This window comes from Heterocephalus glaber, unplaced genomic scaffold, assembly GCF_053883595.1.
Source record: "Heterocephalus glaber isolate CG9 unplaced genomic scaffold, H.glaber_assembly_v1.0 deba00001497, whole genome shotgun sequence".
In the NCBI taxonomy this organism is placed as follows: Eukaryota; Metazoa; Chordata; class Mammalia; order Rodentia; family Bathyergidae; genus Heterocephalus; species Heterocephalus glaber.
In genome coordinates, this window is record NW_028258320.1 from 38,211,606 (window position 1) to 38,232,560 (window position 20,955).

Genomic DNA, 20,955 nt, shown 5'->3' on the forward strand with positions numbered 1-20,955 from the left:
CGGAGGCCAGTTTCAGGGTCAAATCCAGCTGCCTCTCGCCTCTATGCTCCTCGGTCTTCAAATCTCCACGCCTGTCCATTTGTGTGAAAGAAACTGCCAGAGTAGAGGGGAGCCCCGGTGTCGGTGGCCCCAGGCTGAGCAGAAGGCATGCGGTTTCCAGAAGGCTAAGTCGCACTCAAACGTTTCGCTCTCGCCCTGGGCGGTCCTCAGGGACCTGCTGCCACCTGCGAGCTTTCTCCGCAGGACGCGGGAGGGGAGGGAGGAGGCAGAGGCGGGGGCGGCGCCCAGGGGCCAGGGCCGGGGCCAGGGAGGCCGGGCTCCTCGCAGTGACAATTTCTTTTCCTGCGGCGGCGGCGGCTGGGCAGGGAGAGCTGCTGCGGGTTCAGAGTCTGCCAGGCCGAGAGTGCTTCGAAAGGACGCGATTGTCCCCAGGCTCTGGGGAGGCAGGCAAAGAAGAGGAGGAAGAAGAGGGGAGGCCGGGACGCCCAGAGAGTAGAGCGAGCAAATCTCCTTTGGCCTGAGGAGGCGGACAGGGAGGAGGCTCGGCCGCGGCGAGCGAGTGGGCGCCTCCTAGCCTGCTCCACGGCCACCCGCTGCAGCGCCTTCCAGCACAAGCCGCTGCGGCCGGACGGATGCCAAAGCCAGCCGGCACGCGCGCGGGCAGCCGCCGCGGTCGCCGTCCCACGCGGGCCCCGGGCGCCGAGGGCTGCTGGTGAGTGTGGCGCGCGCGTATGCTGGTGCCCGGTGGCCCGGGCGTACGGCCGTGGGCTCGCTGGGCGTGGGGGACGCGCTTTGCCGACCGCTCGCTTCCTTTCAGCCAGCCCTGCGTCCGGCCTGGGCGCGGCGGGTCAGTTTCACCTTGACCGAAGGCAGGAAGCTGTGGTTCCGGTGGAGGGGCGGGGCTCTGGCTGGGACCTGTACGTGGGTGCGCGTGTTTTCCTGCTTCACATCTGGGATGCTGTCTCGGAGGGAGACAACGTCGACATTTGGAGAGACCACCGCGCTGGCTGTGATGTAAAGAGGGAGGGACGAGGGTTGGAAAGCTGGCCTTTACTCCCGTGGGTTGTGTGGCGCACCTTTCTAGTGGGGTTACTTTCATGCTGTGTCTGTGAGACTCTTAAAACATTTTCTCTCACGCGAATAACATGAGCCTTCCCTGATAGCCCCAGTCCTCGTAAAACGCACCAAGTAGGATGTCACTGGCACATAAATTTTCCAGAACTCTCTAAAGCAACCTCACCCGGTTGATGACCAAAAAGAGAATGTTATTAGGAATAAGTAATTCATGCAATCTGGACGATTGAAAAACTCTCTAGTGTTGTGGGGTGGGGGTAAGGGTGGTGGTAAGGGTGGTGGTTTGCTTTCTGAAAGTCAGCGTGCCTTAGCAAGTGAAGCAGGCATCCTTCAAAGTAAGGCCCAGGAGGCACGCTTTCCAAATATCTTGCTGATTGTTGAAAATAAAATGAAATTTGGGGTTTATGGCATTTCCAGAAATATAGTGGATATTATTAGAATGCTGATTTATGGTCTGATGATTGAAGGCCCTGTCGAGGTCAGTACACAGATTTGTTTCAGCAGATAAATCACACCCGAATGTTTGGTTTCCTGTTTCAATGTTTGAGGAGTAATGTTTTTTTTGTTTGTTTATTATTTTTACAGTGCTGGAGATCGAACCTAAGACCTCACAAAAGTGACATGCCACGGAGCCACATCCCCAGCCCGTGGGCAGCGCTTTTTACAGAGATTAAGCCACTCCTTTGTGTGTGTGTGTTTTCTTTTTCTACTTCTTGTTTCAGTTGGCAAGTTTATATTTTCAGTATGGATGCTAAATTGAACTTCAGCAATGTACTCTACAACTGGATTATACTGGGCATTTTGTAGCTATGCTATAAACATATGTGTTTATTTTTAACATATATTAATGTCTTGGAAAAGTATGCTTGTTATTTACCATTAGCTCCATTAGAGAGTCTTTTAAGTCATGACGTAGTATTGGAAATTACCTGGAAAAATGAACTGGCTGCACACTTTCTGTTCACGCATACCCACAGTGAGTTGTGTGCCTCATGACTTTTGAATACCCGATTCGCATTGCCCCTCAGGGAGATTGGAGAGAGCAGTAAAAGGACCCACACCCTCAGCAGAAAGGTTTGCTCCTGGAGAGAGAGGTGTCTCTGGAATTGGTTCCTAGAAAGGACTGATAAAACTAGTTAAAGTATTTATTGTTAGTAATACATCTTCTTACCTTCAGCACACAAGATTTAACTCAACTTAATCATATCCTTCCTTTAAGCACTCTTCCCAGGCTTACTTACAGCTAAAACCCAGGGAATGAGAGATTGCCTTTTAGAGAAAAGTCTGGTAATTCTTGGCCCCAAATAAGAGAGGAAATAATGCAGATGCTGCCTAGTCAGTGCCAGAGGCCTTCCTGGCTGATGCATTTGGGCATTAGAGGCATTTTAATTATTTCACTGGATTTGTGATTCTTTCTAATGTCATAATTTTTTCTTGACCCTGTGAAAGATTTATAAGCAGCTTTCAATGGAAGCTATGAGAAATGACTCATGGTCATCCCTGAAAATATTAGAATCATTTTCCATCCCTTGGGGCTGATAGATTACAGCTGTTCAATAAATATTTGTCAAATGAATAACAAATTCTAGAACGTCTTTATCTTCCAGACCTAACTAACTACATTGACTTCTATTGATTTTTTGCTTTTAGTCATAAAAGTCACCAAATTGAAGCCTCTTTGATATTTATTTAGATAAGATTTGATATTTATTTAGCTAAGAAGACCAAATGTCTTAAGTGAAGGAACAATAGCAGTCTCTCTAAAAACAAAACAAAAACTACTGCATTGGTACCTGTAGACTTGCTTATTCCAGCTATCTGAACATGTGAACTTTCCAACTGGATGTGAGTGTACATTCAGAAATTCTGAGTTGACATCAGAACATTCAACTATGGAATGGTCTGGATGTAGCTACATCTAGATGTGGCTTTTGTCAAAAACTCATTTGCATTTCTAAGCAAATCAGATGAACTTCTAGTACAATCCTGCATCTCCTCATGCCAAATGGAAGGGCCAGTTGAACATTTGGAAAGTTGCTAAGTCTTCAAAACATGTATCATTTGATTCTCTTCAAATGAAAGTATGTTATTTTTGTCTATTGATGTGGTTAGCTTAGAGACATTAATTCAGACTGGTGATTACTCAGTAACTTGTGTTTACTAAAAGCAGCCTTTTACTAAAAGCACCAGTAATTCCTATGTTTTGATTTGCTTTGGTTAACTTTTCAAGGTACTCTTTTGGAAATGAGTACATTATTTGATCTGAAATATTAAGCTGTTTTGCTTTCTCTTTGTTTTAGCTCTACCTGCAATCATTACCGGTTCTCTCTGTGATTCAGGATCTAATTTCAAGATAAAAGATTAGAAAGCTATCTAAAATTTACCCAGATGTTAACATTGTATTTAATAATAATGCAGATTTTTATATTCTTCCCTTTAGGTACTTCTCTGATCAAGTTTATTTCATTTTGAATAGAAGTAAAATGTAACGTCCAATTTTTTATTGCACTTTGTCCAAAAAAACATACATAAAATAAAATTACTCATCAACATTTGGAAGTAACACAGACACCACTATTATTATAATGAAATGTGGTCATTCGTATCAAGTATTTATTTGGACATCCGAGCACTTGAATGAAAGCTAAGGGCATTTTTCCTTCTGTGACTTACTAAAACTCTTGGAAGCCAGGGGTAGAATTTTAATTTGATGTGGTAGCCAGGTGTAGGTTCTTTTGTTTGTTTTTTTTTTGGTACCAGGGATCGAACTCAGGTCCTTGAGCTTGCGCAGCAGGTGGCGAAACCACTGAGCTAAATCCCCAGCCCAAGGTGTAGGTTCTTGAAAGGGAGTAAGTGATGAAAATGTTTTTTGTGAGAGCACTTTGCCAACTAAGTGGGAATGGAGGTGGCAATTGATAACAGAATGACATAAGATCCCAGGGACTTTGAGATAGAGACAGGAAAATTTCAGAAAGTCAGACATGGGGATTCTTTGTTGTAAGTGAAAAGGGCACACGTGCGATCATCAACATATTGTACAGTCCACCTGTGTTACCAGTTATCACAGCATTTTTACTTGCTGAGCTCACAGGATCTTGTGAATATTTGGCAAACATTTATTAACATTTCTTGTGTTAGTTATTGGATATGTGCTATATGCCAGAGACAGTACTGAGCTTTAACATGTCACCTCAAAGGATGCATGAGTGGCTAAGAACTTGAGATCTTTTTGGTGCTTATTAGTTGTGTATGTCCTTGGGCAGGTTACTAACTTCTTTGAGCCTCTGTTTCTTCATGCTTCAATGGGGATATTAGTTTCTTTCTCAAAAGGCTAGAAGAGAAGTACATGAATAAATAGGTTTGTGAAAAATGCTTTTAAATAGCTGGGTGTGGTGGCAAATGCCTATATTTCTGCACTCTGGGAGGCTGAGACAGGAGGATAGCAATTTCAAGCCTAGGTTATATTAAAAGATAAAAATTTTTAAAACATTTCCTGGCAAAAAGTTAAGTGTTTTATCAGTAGGTACCATTTTGTAGATTAAAAAAATGAGATAGAAGAGGCTAGGTAAATACTTAGTGTTTGCAGGCTGGTATTTGATAGAGTTGGAGACTGCATAAGATAATCTGACTCCAGCACCTGCTTTCCCATTTTTGTATGTATTCCTGTCTCTTACACCACAGATTGGAGTAAAAGAAGTGCAGACTTGCTCTGATGGAGGTTTATGGTTCCAAATATTGCCACCTCCAATACAGAATTAGTACCCATATTATTGCCCATTTTTTTGCTCTTTTTTCTTAATATTTTATTTTGGTATTTTGTGAATAATATTTTCCATCACCTTCTTTATTAATAAGTATTTCAGTTTATGTTTTCACATGTACTTCAAAAGTCTGTTATTTTTGGTTTTTCTACCTAATACTGTTGAGATGTACAGCACATGTATTGGTCCTTATTCTCAGTGACCCTGCCAGAGGCAGGATGGATATGTCTCCTTAGAAGAGTGTGTGCATTCTGCGGTGTGTGTCAGGGTTCTGAGAAATGTCTGTGCCTCTCTCCGTGGTCTCATCTCTCTCCTTCTTATGAGCTATAGTAAAGAAATGATGGCATTCTAACCAAATTTTTTTTATCCAGTTTATTCAGAATATTATGTGGCAAAGTAACTTTTATCTGCCTTTCACTTGTTGGAATAATTATGTCTAATTATAAGAGCTGAAATTTTAATGAGAGGTGTGAAGCCAGTTGTGGCAATGAAGAATGAAAACTGTCAATTCCTCCACAGTTTCTTTTCTTTCTTTTTTTCTTTTTTCTTTTTTTTTTGCCATACTGGAGACTGAATCCAGGGCCTCTGACATGCTAGGCAAGCACTCTACCACTGAGCTACACCCACAGACTTTAAAAACAATTTTTTTTAGGCAGACAGGGGCTCAAAAAATGTTTCATAGACTGGCCTTGAACTCTGGATCCTCCTGCCTCAGCCTCCAGAGTAGCCAACATTACAGATTTCTAGGGGTATGCCACCAGGCCTGGCCTCCTGAGCGTCTCTAGAATGAAATCTGCCATCACTAATTTCAGTATTTTGATTATTACATTAATCCTTATAATTTTTGTTCACATAACAAAGATATTTATTCTTCCTTCTTTCTTTCCTTCCTCATTTATTTTCTTTTCCCTTTCTTTCCTTTCTTCCTCCCCTCTTTCTTTTTTCCTTTCATTCTTATTTTTTCTTTCTCCCCTCCCTCCCCCTTCCTTTCCTTCCTCTCCCCTCCGCTCTCCTCACTTTCCTTTTCTTCCATAGTGCTGGAAGTCAAACACAGGGCCTCAGACATGCTAAGCACATGCTCTACTACTGAGCTCCACAGTATTGTGTTTTTCCAAGTAATTGAAAGTTTTTCTTGGTATTGTGAAAAGTTCATGGTTAAAACATGAATTGAGTTTAGCTGAAGAAAAGAAATTTCACCTTTAAAAATATATTGTGCATCTTTTGATTTATCCTTTTGTATAAATTACACATTTTATGATTTAGCTCAGAAGTTCCATTTCTTCTTTAAAAAAAAAATAACTTCTGTTTTTAAATTTCATGACTTTAAAATTGATTGAGGGTGATGGAATTTGAGGTTTGATGAATTTAGTGTTTTGTTTTTTAAATCTTTGTAGTACTGATGTTTAATAACATCCAAGTAACTGAACCAAGGATTCAACAGAGGCTCATACAAGTGATAACTGTTAAGGAACTTATCACAAAATATTCATTTTGGTGGTTTGACTTGATGATTTGATTTAATGGGTTAATTTGGAAACAGGAGGCCAGAATGACTCATTTTTAGCCCTTTCTGGTGCCTTCCTTCTGAACTCTGCCTTCCTGTTTTGCATTTGCTTGTGTTCAGAAAAGAACACAGTTCTTCTTAGGAATTCTACATTTCGAACTCCAGTGGCTGGAGCAGTCAACTGTGCATGTTTAATTGAAAGCAGAAGGAAAACTCCAACCAGTAATGACCCTGTTGATAAATGAAAAAAATATAATTCCCAAAATGTTAAATGCCAAATGTGCCAAGTTCATGGTCTCACAGCATGGAGGAATGAAATCACAAACGAGGAAGTTTGGAGAGTTTTACTGGAAATAAGGGGAAGAAGAATAGCTCCTGGATTTCCAGGAGGGGTCCCAAGTAGGTGTTCACTGAGGCCATTTGTCAGGGGTAATTTGTACACGAAAGTCACTACGTGGGTACAATATGGATCAAGCTACAATCAACCTATAGAATTACAGGTATAGCCTCTTAGCTAATATTAGTCCAATAGGGAAATGAGTCATATGACAAGGGTACATAGAAAGAACAAAGGCATTTTTGGAAATGGACGGGTCCAGATGCCACTGGTCACCACCGTGGATGACTGATGCCTATCTGGACTTCCTGGACCAGGTAGAGCTAATTACAGTATAATCTCAAATTACTGTTTGTCCCTCAGGACAGCATGGGAGCCTGATCACTGCATCCTCATTTTGCACCTCCAGACACAATTCTGCTGACTTCCTTGAGGGCCTAGTCCCTCTCTGACTGTATATTAATTTCGGTCTGATTTAGCTGTCTATAATACTGTGACTTCGCTGTCATTATCACATCACTACAGCCATATCTTTTAACACTAGAAATGTGCATTTCAATGACTAGGAAGAAACTCAACTCTTTTAGGGCTGTGGGTCCGTGCTTCAGTCTCCAGGTGTTTTGTGGTTTGCCTGTAGTTCTTTTTCCAACGTGTTTTGTCCTCGAAAAGTTGGCTTATAAATTGTCTCAGGAGATAAGTTATCTTTTACTGTAGGGAAAAGCAGACATGGTAGATGGAATGAGATTAGAAAAGAAAGGCTTGGGATAAGAACTTCCTCTGTCAATGTCTCTCCTTAATAGAACAGAGAAATTGCTTACGGAATCTATATAGCGCTTAGCTTACATAAATAAAATTGGAATCACTAGTGGGTGTGGAATTTAATTTTATAATTAATGAAAAATCCAAGAAGTCAAAGTACAGATCTTGAGAGAAATAGAACTATTATATCTTTATGGCATATGCAGTCATTTTTCTTTTTGACAAGTGTAATATTTTTGAAAAGTTTAGAACAGTAACTAGGGCTGTGATTCTCAAATTAGCCTAAAATTAAAGTCAAATGTCCTCTATCCCAGCACCAAGGAGGGGTGGGTGGAGTGTAGCTGCCTTCCATTGAAGTCTTCTAAGAGGATTCTAAAATGGTTCGCAATAAACCATACTTTGAGAAAAATTGAATTAAGGGTTAAATCTAACTTTATGTTCAAGTTCTTTCTATTTTTATGTTTTAAGCAAGTATTCTTCCAGATTCCCATAGACATTGTCACATAATAACATTGCAATACAAACTCCAGTGCAGCCTTGAAGTTCTTACGATGGAAGATATTCTACCTCTCATATTCTTAATAATACCTGCTCTTCCATGGTCAGAATCAGAAAAAAAACACAGGTTACTAGGAATTTTTAGAGATCATGTTACACTTCTGAATGACAGATACTGGAGAAGAGAGAGACATTGGTTTGATCAAAGAAAAGTCAGGAAAGACAGAGGAAGCAGTGAGAAAACACAAGCTATGAATGCAGAAAGGGAAAAAGGTCAGGCTCCTGGGGTCCTCAAGAGCAGGCCAGGGTGTTTAAACTCCCTCTACTAACCATTAGGATACCACCTGCATTTCTGAGCAGGACTGACTAATGCAGACCAGGGCCACAGAGTACCTGATCCAGAAACAGAAGGTCATGGAACTGTGTATAGTGAGAACAGCTGATGGGTTTGGCATCATAAAGGCAAAAGAGAACAAAAGTGAAGACTTGGGACCCTGAATTTAGCCAGACCCGCTTTGCAAGGTTTTGCAGTAGGTTCTCCAGCTGAATGTCTGCAGCAGGTGAATTGCTCCTTCCAGTGGCTACCCAGTTTAGCCAGCGAAGATTGCATGTGTAGCAGATAGCAAAGCTAGGATTCAAATCTGTGGCAATTTACTCAAAATTTCATGGCTTCAAAAAGTATAATTTGATGAAGTGATACATATTTACAGCAAATGGTACAACAATGAATGAATTAAAAATGAAAGTCTCTCAAGACAGTATCTCAAGACATTGTTAGGACAATTGGGAAAAAGTGTGTGCTATTCCAGACCTTTTTCTTCCAAATGCCACTATCAGTTAGATACATATGCGTGCATACTGCAAGAATGGAGTCCTACGTTATTTGTTATTTTGTAACTTCTTTTTAGTTAATGCTCGAACTTGGACAGTTTCGTGTTCAGTACACAAACATATAAGCCTGTTTTAATAGCTTCATCTACCCAAGAGAGCCTTTACTTTACATGATCCTTCCCCCTACCCTGTTTTTTTTTTTTTTTTGTAAGACAGGCTCTCACTATGTAGTTCAGGCTGGCCTTGAACTCGGTATGGAGCCCAGGCTTGAACTCCTGGTGAGTCTCCTGCCTCAACCATCTGAATGCTGGGATTATGTGTGTGTGCCATCACACCTGATGAGAAATGATTTGGTGGTTATTTATTTTATTTCCAAAATTTTACTATTTTAAAACACGCTGCAGAGTGTGTGTGTGTGTGGGGAGGGGGATATATGGCTGTGACAATCTATAGGATTATCTTAGAATTGGAATTCATCAGCAGGAATGCATGTTATGAGAAAAAAAAAACTGGCAACTTTTCTTCCAATCTTTGGCAATATACACTATGATTAATCATGTAAATTTTATCAAATAAATGAAATTGCCATGTTGAAATTCATGGGTTTTTAAAAATTTTGTTTGTTTTTGGTGCTAGAAATTGAAGTCAGGGTCTGGTGCATGCTAGGTAAGTGCTCTACCACTGAGTTACCCTTTGTTTGAAATTCAGCTTTATAATTATTAGTGAACTTAAACATTTCCCCACATTTTACTTAGCTGCTTATATTTCTTTTAAGATTTGTTCATGTCATTTGCTCATTTTCATTCTACTCTTTACCTCTTTCCTACTGTTCTGAAAATGTTTCCTATAGCTTAGAGTTAACAGGTATACTTGTTACAAATGATGCAAACATTTTTTCCCTTTGTTGCCCTTTTACTTATTGATTTTTAAAGGCATTATGTGAAATTTTAAAATATTTCCTTTTAAAATAATTTCAGACTCCTAGAAGATCTTGGAAAGAGTATGCAGAACTTTCGTACATCCTTTACACAGCTTCTCTAAGTATTATATTATTATATTATATATTATATTTCCATAGTAACTATCAGAACAATAAATTAACTTTGATACAGTGTTATTTTCTAAGCTAGAGTCTTACTCAGATTTCACCAAATTCCTTCTTCTGGTTGAGGATCCAATCCAGAATCACACCTGTTTCCTTCATCCTTTAAATCTAGGATGATTCTTTAGTCTTTCCTTCATGATGTTGGCACTAAGAGTACTGGCTGGTTGCTTTGTAAAAAGTCCCTTAATTTGGGCTTATCTGATGTTTCTAGGGTATGACCTAGGATGTGACCTTGTGCAGTGTTGGTCAAAAATATCTTTTCTGAAGAAGAGTGAAGTTGCTACCAGAAAATGGGTAGGAGGCAAAAGTGTGATCTGAGGGTGGGGTCCATTTGCATTGACTTTGCACAGTGTAACACTGCAACCAAGAGATGCGCATGTGGGGTAAGGGTGGAGCAAGGCCGCTGTGGGGCCATCCTGGTCCTGCCCAGCTCTGTGAGACTACTGGGACACACAGTAGTCTCCCTTGAGCTCTGTGGTCTCAGTTACCTGCAGTCAACAAGAAGAAGGGTGATACAGTGCAATAAAAGTTTCTAGGCAGAGAGGGATCTCATTCACCTAACTTTTATTATATTATATTATTTTATTATTATAATTGTTACATTATATTGTTTTATTATCACTGTTTTATTATTAATTACTGTTACTCTCTTACTCTGCCTAATTTATAAACTTCATCATAGGTATGTTTTTCTAGGAAAAAACCCCAGTATATATAGAGTTTGGTACAATGGAACATGCCTGCCGTGGGTAAGGGGGAACTACTCTATGATATTAAGAGCAATGAAAAGCCATTAAGGGGTTTTAAGACAAGAAATGAGAGTATTTGAATTAAGTTTTAAAGGTCACTGTATATGTTGTATGTGCAGTTAATTAAAAGGGACCAAGACAGAAACAGACCAGTTGGAAGGCTGTTCTGCAATGCAGAGAGAAGGGAGTTCGGTTAGCCTGCCTCCTGGGAAGATGACAAGAGAATTCACATTTGAGGAATATTTTGGAGAGTGAATCAGAACCCACAAATGTAGGTGGTAGATGGGATGTGGTGCTGAAAGAGGGGCACTTGCAGCGTGGCTGTTTCCAGGGTTGGCTGTGCTTTGTGTCATTGATTGGATGTTGATACTGTTCACCTTTTAATGGTAGAGTTAGAAGCATTGTCATCTCCAGTTCCTTTAGATCCTGACATTCACAGTACCTTTGCTTAATTATGCTACTGACCCTATTGCATCCCTTTAGCATCCAAGTTCCATGATATTTTCTTCAGACTATCCTCCCAGTAGCTGTTTATGCTATTCTTTCCAAGATCTTCGGTTCAGATCTGGGCTACCTCATTCCTCTGTAGCACACTTGGCTCCTCTCTGGCTGTCACTTCCTCTCCTCTCTGCAGTTTTATCCATTACTCCTAGACTATTTCAATTTACAAATATGAACCAAGTGCCCATTTTCTTTCTTTTTTTTTTTTTGCTACCAGGGATTGAACTAGAGACCTTGCACCTACAAGGCAGGCGCTGGAACCACTGAGCTAAATCCCCAGCCCCCAAGTGCCCATTTTGAGCAAATATCACCTTATGAACCAGAGTTGAGAATTAAATGGGAAGTTAAAATATTTGAGGAGGCTCAACTTGAAGCCATTTGGCCTAGTGCTAGAAAGAGTCCATCTATTCCTAACAAAAATAAATTACACATCCATAGAAACTATCTAAAAATGTCTAACCATAGATGTGTTAGAAGAAAAGACAATGGACATATTTAATTTTTTTTGTTAAAATAGTGTTTAATGAATGTTAAGGAATCTAGATACCTTAGAAAAGATCTGGGCTGGGTGTGCAGCTCAGTGGTAGAGTGCTTGCCTAGGTTTGATCTCAGGCTTTGGTGTGTGTGAGAGATAAATCCACTTGATATTTTAAAAATTTTATGTAAAAATAAAACAACTTTTCGTCATAAATTCTAACTACTCTAATAAATGTGCATGGAATGATAAAAATAGACAAGTCATCATTTTCAAGCATCACAATGACAATTGTTTCAGGCAAAAATCATCTTTAGTTGCTAAAATTATTGGGCAACAGAATATTTGCATAGTCTCAAAATAACTATCTACAAAATACTTTTTAATTACACTGAGAAAAATAATATCTTTACAGGAGAAAAAAATGATATGTGTGACTTAAATAAATGGTTAACGTTAACATCACCAAAAATCAGACAAATCCATGACATATGTCCCCTGATGGATCAAGGAGGCCACATGATTATTTCTGATGTATTTTTACTAGAAAATGCCTAGTTCTTATTGTTTCCTGCGGTTGCCACTCTTCTTACTAAACTATTGTGTGGATAATTGTTTAATATTTTTACTTTGCGGCTCTAGCCTTTGCCCTGGCAGAGTGTAAGGGCCACAAGATTGGGTATGTTTGTCTCTTTCCTCGTCACTGTATCATTTGCTTCTACTAAAAAATAGGGCTCAATAAATAATGTTGAATAAATGAATGCATAAGTGCATTTATTTGGAGCTGGCAATATTTATGGGGAAGAGGTATTTTTCCTTGGGACATATTGAGTGATAAATCCCAGTCAGGTAGCCTGGTGGAAGTGAGGACATTTGATAGCACACTGCCAAAACTCAAATTAATCTGAAGCCAAGACAAAAAGAAAATGTGTTGTATATGATAAAGGGAAAGATGTTAAGAGGAAAGATGGATAATTAGCATTTGAGGTGCAGATTGAGGGGTGAGGGAATAAAAAAGAAACACCTCTGTTTCATAGCAACAAAATAAAAAGCCCTTGTTGTAGAGAAAATTCAGCGGATGAAGGCCAGGCATTTAGAAGGTTGTTGGTAACTGTCAAGAGTATTTTATTTGACCCAGTGTCTCAAGTTTACAAATATCCTGGATTGCTTTATTTAAAAAGAGAGAGAGAGAGGGAGAGATCCCTGAAACATACCCTTCCCCTTCCCAGAATTTCTGACTCAGTGGGGTCTAAAAATTTGTTGATGCCAGCAGCTCTCTCCCTCACTGAGTTATTGTGGTGCAGGCGGTTCAGGAACCCAGCTTAGGAAACAGCAGGTCACAGTCAAGAGCCCTCTGGTTACAGGAAAGGAAGACCCTAGGGAGTGAGAAGCAAACAGGAACATCAGAGGGTCACTTTCTAATGACTTTGCTGGGAAAGGGCCTCTTGAAGAGTTTTAAAATGGATTCCCAGAGACCATTATAGAAGTACACTGCTCTTTTTTGGCTTAGGTCCACTGCACTGAAGATACTCTGTAGCATAAAACCAAACATGAATGGACCCATCACTGGAACATGTTGAACAGTGAAGATTTTTGTGGTGGGAGAATTTTGAGGAAGCCATGGATAAGTATTTCAGGACAGCTGTCTTCTGCTTTTGAGTAGTAGTGCTGGACTAAATTCATGTGTTGAAGAACAGCTCTTAGGAAATGTCAGAAAATCAAATAACAGTGATTAATCATGCCCGTGGACTTACCCCATCTCTGAGCTTTAGGCAGCTGGCAGGCAAGAAAATGACGCCATTTAAAAATTAATTTAAGACTTATTATATTTCATTAAAATATGTTATCTTTGCGATACTGTTTTCTTAAAAGTAAATTGGAATAAAAAGGGAAAGTATATTAAAATGTACATTATAGTTGGGTGGTTTATATTGGAATGCATAATTTCCCGGAAGTTTTAGTCTACTTGCTTTTCATTCTTCTTTCCTTCCTCTCCCTCTCCCTCCCCCTCTCCCTCTCCTCCCCTCCCTCTTCCACTCTCCCTTCCCCTCCTCCTTCCCCTCTCACTTGCTGCGCTGGGGATTGAACCCAGAGTTCTCACACTGAGCTACAATCTCCAGTCTTTCCTTTGTTCTTTATTTTGAGACAGGACATTGCTGAATTGCTAAATTGTCAAGGCTGGGCTTCAACATTTGATCCTCCAGCTTCCAAAGTGCTCAGATTACAGGGATGCACCACCATGCCCCTCTGAATTTTTAGTTTTTCAACAGCAGTAGAACAAAATTAGTATCCCATATAGATTTATGTTATAAAATATCTATGTACAAGTATGAATTTCTCCTTGACATCTCGAATTTGTTTACTAAATGTTTTGTAATGCATATTAATTTACACTTTTAATACCAGAATCCTAAATTAGTACATTTATGAGCACATGTAATCCCTTTTATTTGTTTTTTTGTTTGTTTTTGTTTTTGGTACCGGGGATTGAACTTGGGACCTTGTGCTTGCAAGGCAAGCAGTGGAACCACTGAGCTAAATCCCCAGCCCATGTAATCCCTTTTAGACATTGTAAAATTTAGTAATTCTATTAAAACCCAGCAAATATTCTAAATTGAGTTTGTCTTGGTAGAATCATCATGCATTTGAAATTCTTAACTATATATACCAGGTGGTCAGTCGACAGGCCCTGAATCATTATGCTTAAGAATAAAGTGAAGGGATGAATATCCTTTCATCTCTTTGACAGGGAGAAGACCGAATCATATATTTGTCATTCTGAACTGAAATATTCATTTCTACAGTAAATGCTACCATTTTGTCTAAGGCTCAAAGATCTAACCCTCCCCTGAGATTCACTGATACCTTTTTTTTTGTACCAGGGATCGAACTCGGGTCCTTGAGCTTGCGAGGCAGGCGGCGGAACCAGAGCTAAATCCCCAGCCCTCACTGATACCTTTAAAAGTGAATTGCCGGTACTGCTGCATGACTAGTTTTGAGCACTGCTCCATCATTTTAGTCAAGTTTCCTATGTCTTTTAGGTTTAAATTTTCATATCTATAAAGAGTGGATAATGGAAATGGTATTTTCACCAGCCCTTTTTATTTTGAGACAGGTTATTGCCAGAGGCTGACCTCAAACTAGGGATCCCCCTGCCTCAGCCTCTCAAATACTTGTGATTGCAGGCATGTGTCACTGTCTCCAGCTCTGCTTCTTATTTGAAAAGACTACTGTTAGGGCCATGTGAGGCCACATATATAATGCATTATTTCAGTTACCTGGGGAAGGAAAGCTGTCTGTTAATGGTACATATTATTATGATAGCTATTTTGCTATTGCTTGTTTCATCTAGCTGTCCAAAAGGCCTCATTCTCTTCACTGGTTAAATCTCACAAAATTTTAATATTGGTATTATCAATTCTTGATTTCTTTTCCTGTTTTAGTTATTCAGAGCCATCTCTTTTCTTTTATCATGGGATTCATACAGTTTAGATTTCTTTATATTGCCAGAGAAATCAATTAGGCCGTATATTACAGAACCCTATAAATAATCACATTTATTATCTTCATAGCAGTTCAGAGGAGAAAGGTCGTAGGGTAAGATCGGCTCCAGGTCTGGGGAAGCAGCCCAGCTCCTCCTGCTCCTGGGCTCTGCCCTCCACACACAGCTGCTTCTTGGATTTGACCCTGCTGGGTTGCAAGATGGCTGCTGCATTTCCAGACTTACAGGAAGATGCGTGTCTAGCTGATGAAAAGACACATTCTTTAGGATGGCTTTTGTGTTAGAGGTGAAACTCTCTCACACACTCCTCTCAAGGGACTTCCCCTCCAGTTCTACTATCCAAGATCTAGTCACTTGCCCACCAGCCAAGGGAAACTGGGAAGGCAAATGTCTGTAACAGTCCTGGCTGGCGAGCATGAAGCAGGTGTCTGGGGGGTTGTAGTGAACTGGGTACTTAGGGCACCCAGCCACTTTGTCCTGGTAGTAGCATAAAGAAAAATTTGTATTGCACTATGCAAAAGTAACTGTTTTATGGCCCAAAGCATATGTTGATTGCCCCCACCATAGCCTAGAACTACTTTAAAGTTTAATTCATTTTTCTGAAGCAACCACATTTTTGTGAATTAATTGAATGTAAAGCATTCTGTTGCAGAACACCTACCCTTGTTATGTACCTCTGGGAATAAGAGTCGAGAACCTGACACTTAACAGATACACATATGTAGCACTTAAAATTATAGAAAATATGCAATAAAGGTTATTTCTAATATTAAGTTTCTCTAAAGGGATGATCCCTGCTGCCTGCTCTGATTTTGATGTCTTTTTATTTTCATTTAGTTCAGTGTATTTTGTATTTCTCTAGAGATTTCCTCTTTGACATTCAGAGTTACTTATTGAGTTTTATTTATTGAATTTTATAGTCTCAATTTTAAAAACTTTTAATTTTAAATTGATAAATTATAGTTGTACAAGTTGTAGTTTCATCTTACCATTCTTTTGGTATAGATAAGCTATCTTCTTGGCCACAGCACATTTCTGATTTATAGATAATCAGATATTTCTAAGAAAATAAAAGTGATTTTTTTTGTTTTTGTGTCTGAATTTTTAGAATCTTTCAAAATGGACAAAAAGGACGAGGCCTGGTGCTTCTTTTTCCTACAGCAGGCCCCAGTCTGTAACTCCAGTCCACAGCCTAAATTGTAGTAATTTTCTTTATGTATTTCCCACTAAGTAACCATACTGTGTACTTCCTGGAAAACATGGACTGTAACCCAGTGGGGAAAAGAAAGGCTGTGGTTTGGCCAGTAAGTTATGAGACTCCAGAAGTGGCATGAGGGCTGCTGGATTCACTCAGCTGCTGGCAGTTGATACTTGCTTATCCAGGTCAGTGTGGCACTCAGAGAGGAAAGGACAAGTCCTGGTGATGGTGTCACCAGCACTTTGTGGGGTGTCTAGTCGCCGAGGAGACTACTCACTGTCTGGTAGTCTTTGTGTTCTGGAAAATGTTGCTTTATGTGTGAAAGTGGGTCAGGATTCTGAGCTTAGCTATAAACAAAGTTTTAAAAAGTAAACAAAAACAATTAGTGAATTAAAGCTGAAAGACAGTCACAAAGCTGGGCTGAGCTAAGGGTAGAGCTGAGTGCTCGGAGCACTTGCCTAGCATGTGTGAGGCTCTGGATGAGATCCCCAACCTGCAAAAGAAGAGAGAGGGGATGGCAGGGGAGAGGGAGGGGGAGGGGCAGAGCAAGAGAGAGGAGAGGGAGGGAAGGAGGAAGAAAGAAAAAAAGGCTTAAAAAGTCACAAAATAAGCACTGTGGTTAGTCAAATATTTTTCTCTGTTCATTCTTGGCATTATTTGTGTGTGCGTGTGTGTGTGTGTGTGTGTGTGTGTGTGTGTATGTATACTGAGGCTTGAACCCAGGGTCTTCACACTGAGCTATATCCTCAACTCTTTTTTTATTTATTGTTTTGAGACAGGGTCCTGGTAAACTACCCAGGCTGGACTTAAGCTTTGGATCTTCCTGCCTCAGCCTCCCAAATACTGGAATTATAGGCATAGGCCACCACCCCTGGTTTGCTACTTGTTTTAAAAGGCAGAATCCTAGAGCTTCTTCCATAGTGTCTTGAGGAAATTGAGACTTAGAGACATTGAATTGGGGCCCAAAAGCAAAGAGGATGCTGCTGTTTGTGTGGAAAGTAACCCACACCCCTCTGGGTGCATCATCAGCTCACTGGGTTCTGGCAGCTTCTTGTCAGCCCAGCTGAGCTTCTGGGTCAGGGGTTGGACTCCCTGTGCTCATTGTGAATGTAATGTGCTTCCAACACCTGGTGCCCAAACTCTTGTGCATTGGAATGAACAGAAAGCAGATACTCCCTGAGACCTCCGTAAAAGATCAGTTTATAGAGAAAAAAATGGTTGCGTCTATGGGGAAAAAAAGGTTAGGGATAAAAACAAGAAGTCAGGAACTGTAAAAAAGAACCCCCCAAAGGCATCTCACGGGTTAAATATACCACATCTGTTTATAGTTCAGATGTTATCAAGCCTCAAAAAATGTGGGCTCTGCTGGGGGTGGAAGCTAGAGAGCAGGCTGAAAGGAAATCAGACCTTCCTGGTGGATGTTTTCCTGTCATTTGCAAGCTGTGGTGCTTGCAGGAAGTGGGGCCCTTTGTGCAGGAGGAGCATAAGGATCCCCAGTGAGTAGACTGAGCTGAGCTCCTAGCCAGGCTTGTCCACTGAGAGGCTTTAGAGCACGCTGATCCTCTTCTTAAAAAAAATGTTACAATTTATTTTTGGTTGACATTGAATACATCCCATGTTTGACTCTCTACTTCAGTGCGTTTCTGATTCTCCAAATCGAAATGTTTGTCTTTAGCACTTGCAGTTATCTCCTGCCTGTCTTCCCCTCAGCAGCCCTGCCAGCTGCTGAAGGCTCTCCGTGTGGTGAATGTTACACGATTGCTTCCTTCCCTGAAGGATCATTTGCTTATCGTCATAGCACACTTAAGCTGTGTGTTTTTCCTCTTTCTGGAAAAGGAGAACAAAAGTGAAATGGCTTTGATTTCCTTATCAGAGGCTTAGCATTCTATTTGGTTAGTCCACTGTTGGAACAAGTAAGGTCCGGGTGCTAGGGCTTAGATCTGGCACCTCCTGTACCAGGGAAAGGTGAGGAAGGGGACAGAGAGGGTGCTGAGGCTGGGGGAAGGGAGGGTGTCAGAGGATGCATCTAACCGCACGGGCTGCACCCGCTGCCTTTGTCAGGATGCAGGCCTAGCTGCTGAAGCAAATAAACAACTCAAAGCACTAAGCAAGGTGGACATTTGTTTCTCCCCCATGGGCGATGTAAGCAAACTAAGATGCTCCTTTTCCTTCTTGTTTTGCTTTGGCTCCTCCCCATGTTCCGGGGGTTACCTTTGAGTGACATTCCAGCTGATGGGAATGAAAGGCGGCTGAAGAAGGCCATGTCCCTTCCTTTACAGGGCAGGGTCCAGACACTGATTGGATCACTTCTGCTCACACCTTATCAGCCCAAATATGGTGACAGGGCCACTCACTCAAAGGAAGGCTGGAGTACCAGGGTTTCATTGGACAGCTGTGTGCTGTGGGCTCTTTAGCCCACTGCCATTGCACTTGTGGATCTCAGGCTCTGTGAAGTAGATATTTCTTATTGTGCTGTACTCACAGTTAAAATTTTCTGATTATTTTATCAAGGCTCTGGTTAGCACAAATGAAAGGCAACACTTGCCATTCATTTCTCATGTTTTAGATTTGTACAGCCTACTTTATTTCTGGTTAAATTGACATAGCATCATGAGTTTTTGTGCTGTTTGTTTGCATGGTTGGTTTAGAGCAGCAGTTTCCAAACTTTTTGCCCCTTCACCAGACCAGTGCTTCTGAGTGATTTGGAGTAGTCCTGCAACTACAGCCCAAAAGCCAGGTTTCTCTGGCCCTCCTGAAAATATGTAATCCTCCCATTATCTTTCCATGAATTCAAAAGTCAGTGCTTTTGTCTGAAACTAAGAATCCACCTTGACACATTGTCACATGCAATGCCTCTCAAAATACTGCTTTGGAGGCCTCATGTGTCAGAATCCCTGGGCCATGTTCTAAAAAACAGTACCTATTACTGGGCTTAAAATAGATGGACTCAGAATCCTGGTGGGTGGATCCCACAAATCTGCATTTGAAATAGGTCTTAGGTTATATGATTTTATCATTTTTCCAACTTTTAAAATTATTTTCTGTTTAGGGTCCTGAGTAACTTTTTTTTTTTTTTTTTTTTTGTACTAAGAATTGAACACTCTCACTGAGCTACATCTGTAGCCACTCCTGCTTTTTTATTTTTTATTTTAAAATAGGGTCTCACTAAGTCCTTAAGTTGCCCAGGCCGGGCTCGAATTTGTGATCTGGCTGCCTCAACCTCACAGAGTGCTGGAATTACAGATGTGCTCCACTATGCTTGGCTCTGAGTAGCTTTTAAAGGAAATAATTCTACCCTTTAGAAGGCCAAAATCATCCATTGACCAGTATTTCCTTGTTTCTGTTTCTGACTCCTTCCTGATTCCCATAAGACTTTGCTTGTCTCTTTAACTCCCCCCCCCCCACCCCCCAGTTTATTTCTTCTAGCTGAAAAGCAGTAATTCCCCAGTTGGTATTGTCCATATTCAATGGTGCCTAAATTTTCAAACTCATGCTGTAACTGTGACTCTCTCAGTGATCATTTCTTTCTTGGGTATTTTTGTAACCTGCAGGCTTGGAGTTTTTATTCCAGGGAAGGCCGGAGACAATAAGAAAGACTAGAACACCTGGAGACAGGGTGACCTCCTTGAAGAGGTTCTCAGCCATGGATTTGGGCCAGAAAATAGCAGGGAGGAATTGACTGATCTATTTCTGAGAATTCTGGAGTCACAGAATGTTATAACTAAGGAGAATATAGCTCCTCCTCTGTTTCCTAAATGAAGAACTTAGTGAAGAGGTATCCAAAGTCACCTAAGTGATTACAGTGAAGTATAAGGAACACAAGAAAGCTAGAAGTAGAAAGTGATAATGCAGTATGTGACCTACATTAGCATAAAAAGGAAAGGACCAACATACATACATTGAGTTAATATTTGAACTCAGGCACTTGTTTTGAGCTGCAATTTCCTCATCTATAAAATAAAGATTCTAATAATAGCTAACGCTTATAAAATATTGACTATACTGGGAACTATTCTAAGAACTTTATATGCTAAGTCATATGACATGGGTACTTTACTTCTCCATTTTTCAGATGCACAGAAAGGATGTGTAACTTACCTGTGGTCATACAGCTAGCATATTGGTTTTCTATTTCCTTTACACATTTTCATGAACTCAATGACTTAAGACAACCTACACTTGTTGTCTCACTTCTTTGTGTGTCAGTCATCTTGGGCACAGCTTACTTTGTTTCAGAAAGTATGAGCTTCTGTTTGAAGTTCATGTGGTTACTGGAAGAGTTGATTTTCTTATAGCAGCAGAACTCATGGATCTTCAAGGCCAGCAGAAGAGCATCTCCTTTCTTTAAAATTCTCACCTCTTTAGGTCAGGAGCACCCAGGATTACCTCCTTTTGGATTAATTTCACATCAGCTGATAAATGGCCTTATATGTTTGCAATATCACTTTACCTTTGAAACATAATGTAACCTAATCATGGGAGTAATACCCTGTCACCTTTGCCATGTATTATCAGTTAGAAGCCAAGTACAAGTCTTATCTACAACCAAGAGGAGTGAATTACACAAACCTACAGATGCCAATGTGCAGGTATCATAGGCCCATTAGAATTTTGCCTACCACAGATCCAAGGCTCAGTTTAAACTCATCCTGGCTCCAAGT

The 20,955-nt window shown here is 40.5% G+C and overlaps 1 protein-coding gene across 4 annotated transcripts in view; it reads left to right on the forward strand.

Annotated features, from left to right (window-relative positions):
* Positions 1-267: 267 nt before the first annotated feature.
* Stambpl1 (STAM binding protein like 1) overlaps positions 268-20,955 on the forward strand; it is a 46,516-nt gene continuing 25,828 nt past the window's right edge. The window contains exon 1 of one of the 4 annotated variants that reach the window (XM_021239124.2): positions 268-712. The gene's annotated coding sequence lies outside the window, so the exon portion shown is untranslated. Of the gene's footprint in view, positions 713-849; positions 1,015-20,955 lie in introns of those variants that run through there. The other 3 variants (XM_004858354.4, XM_004858351.4, XM_004858352.4) reach the window with 3 other exon arrangements.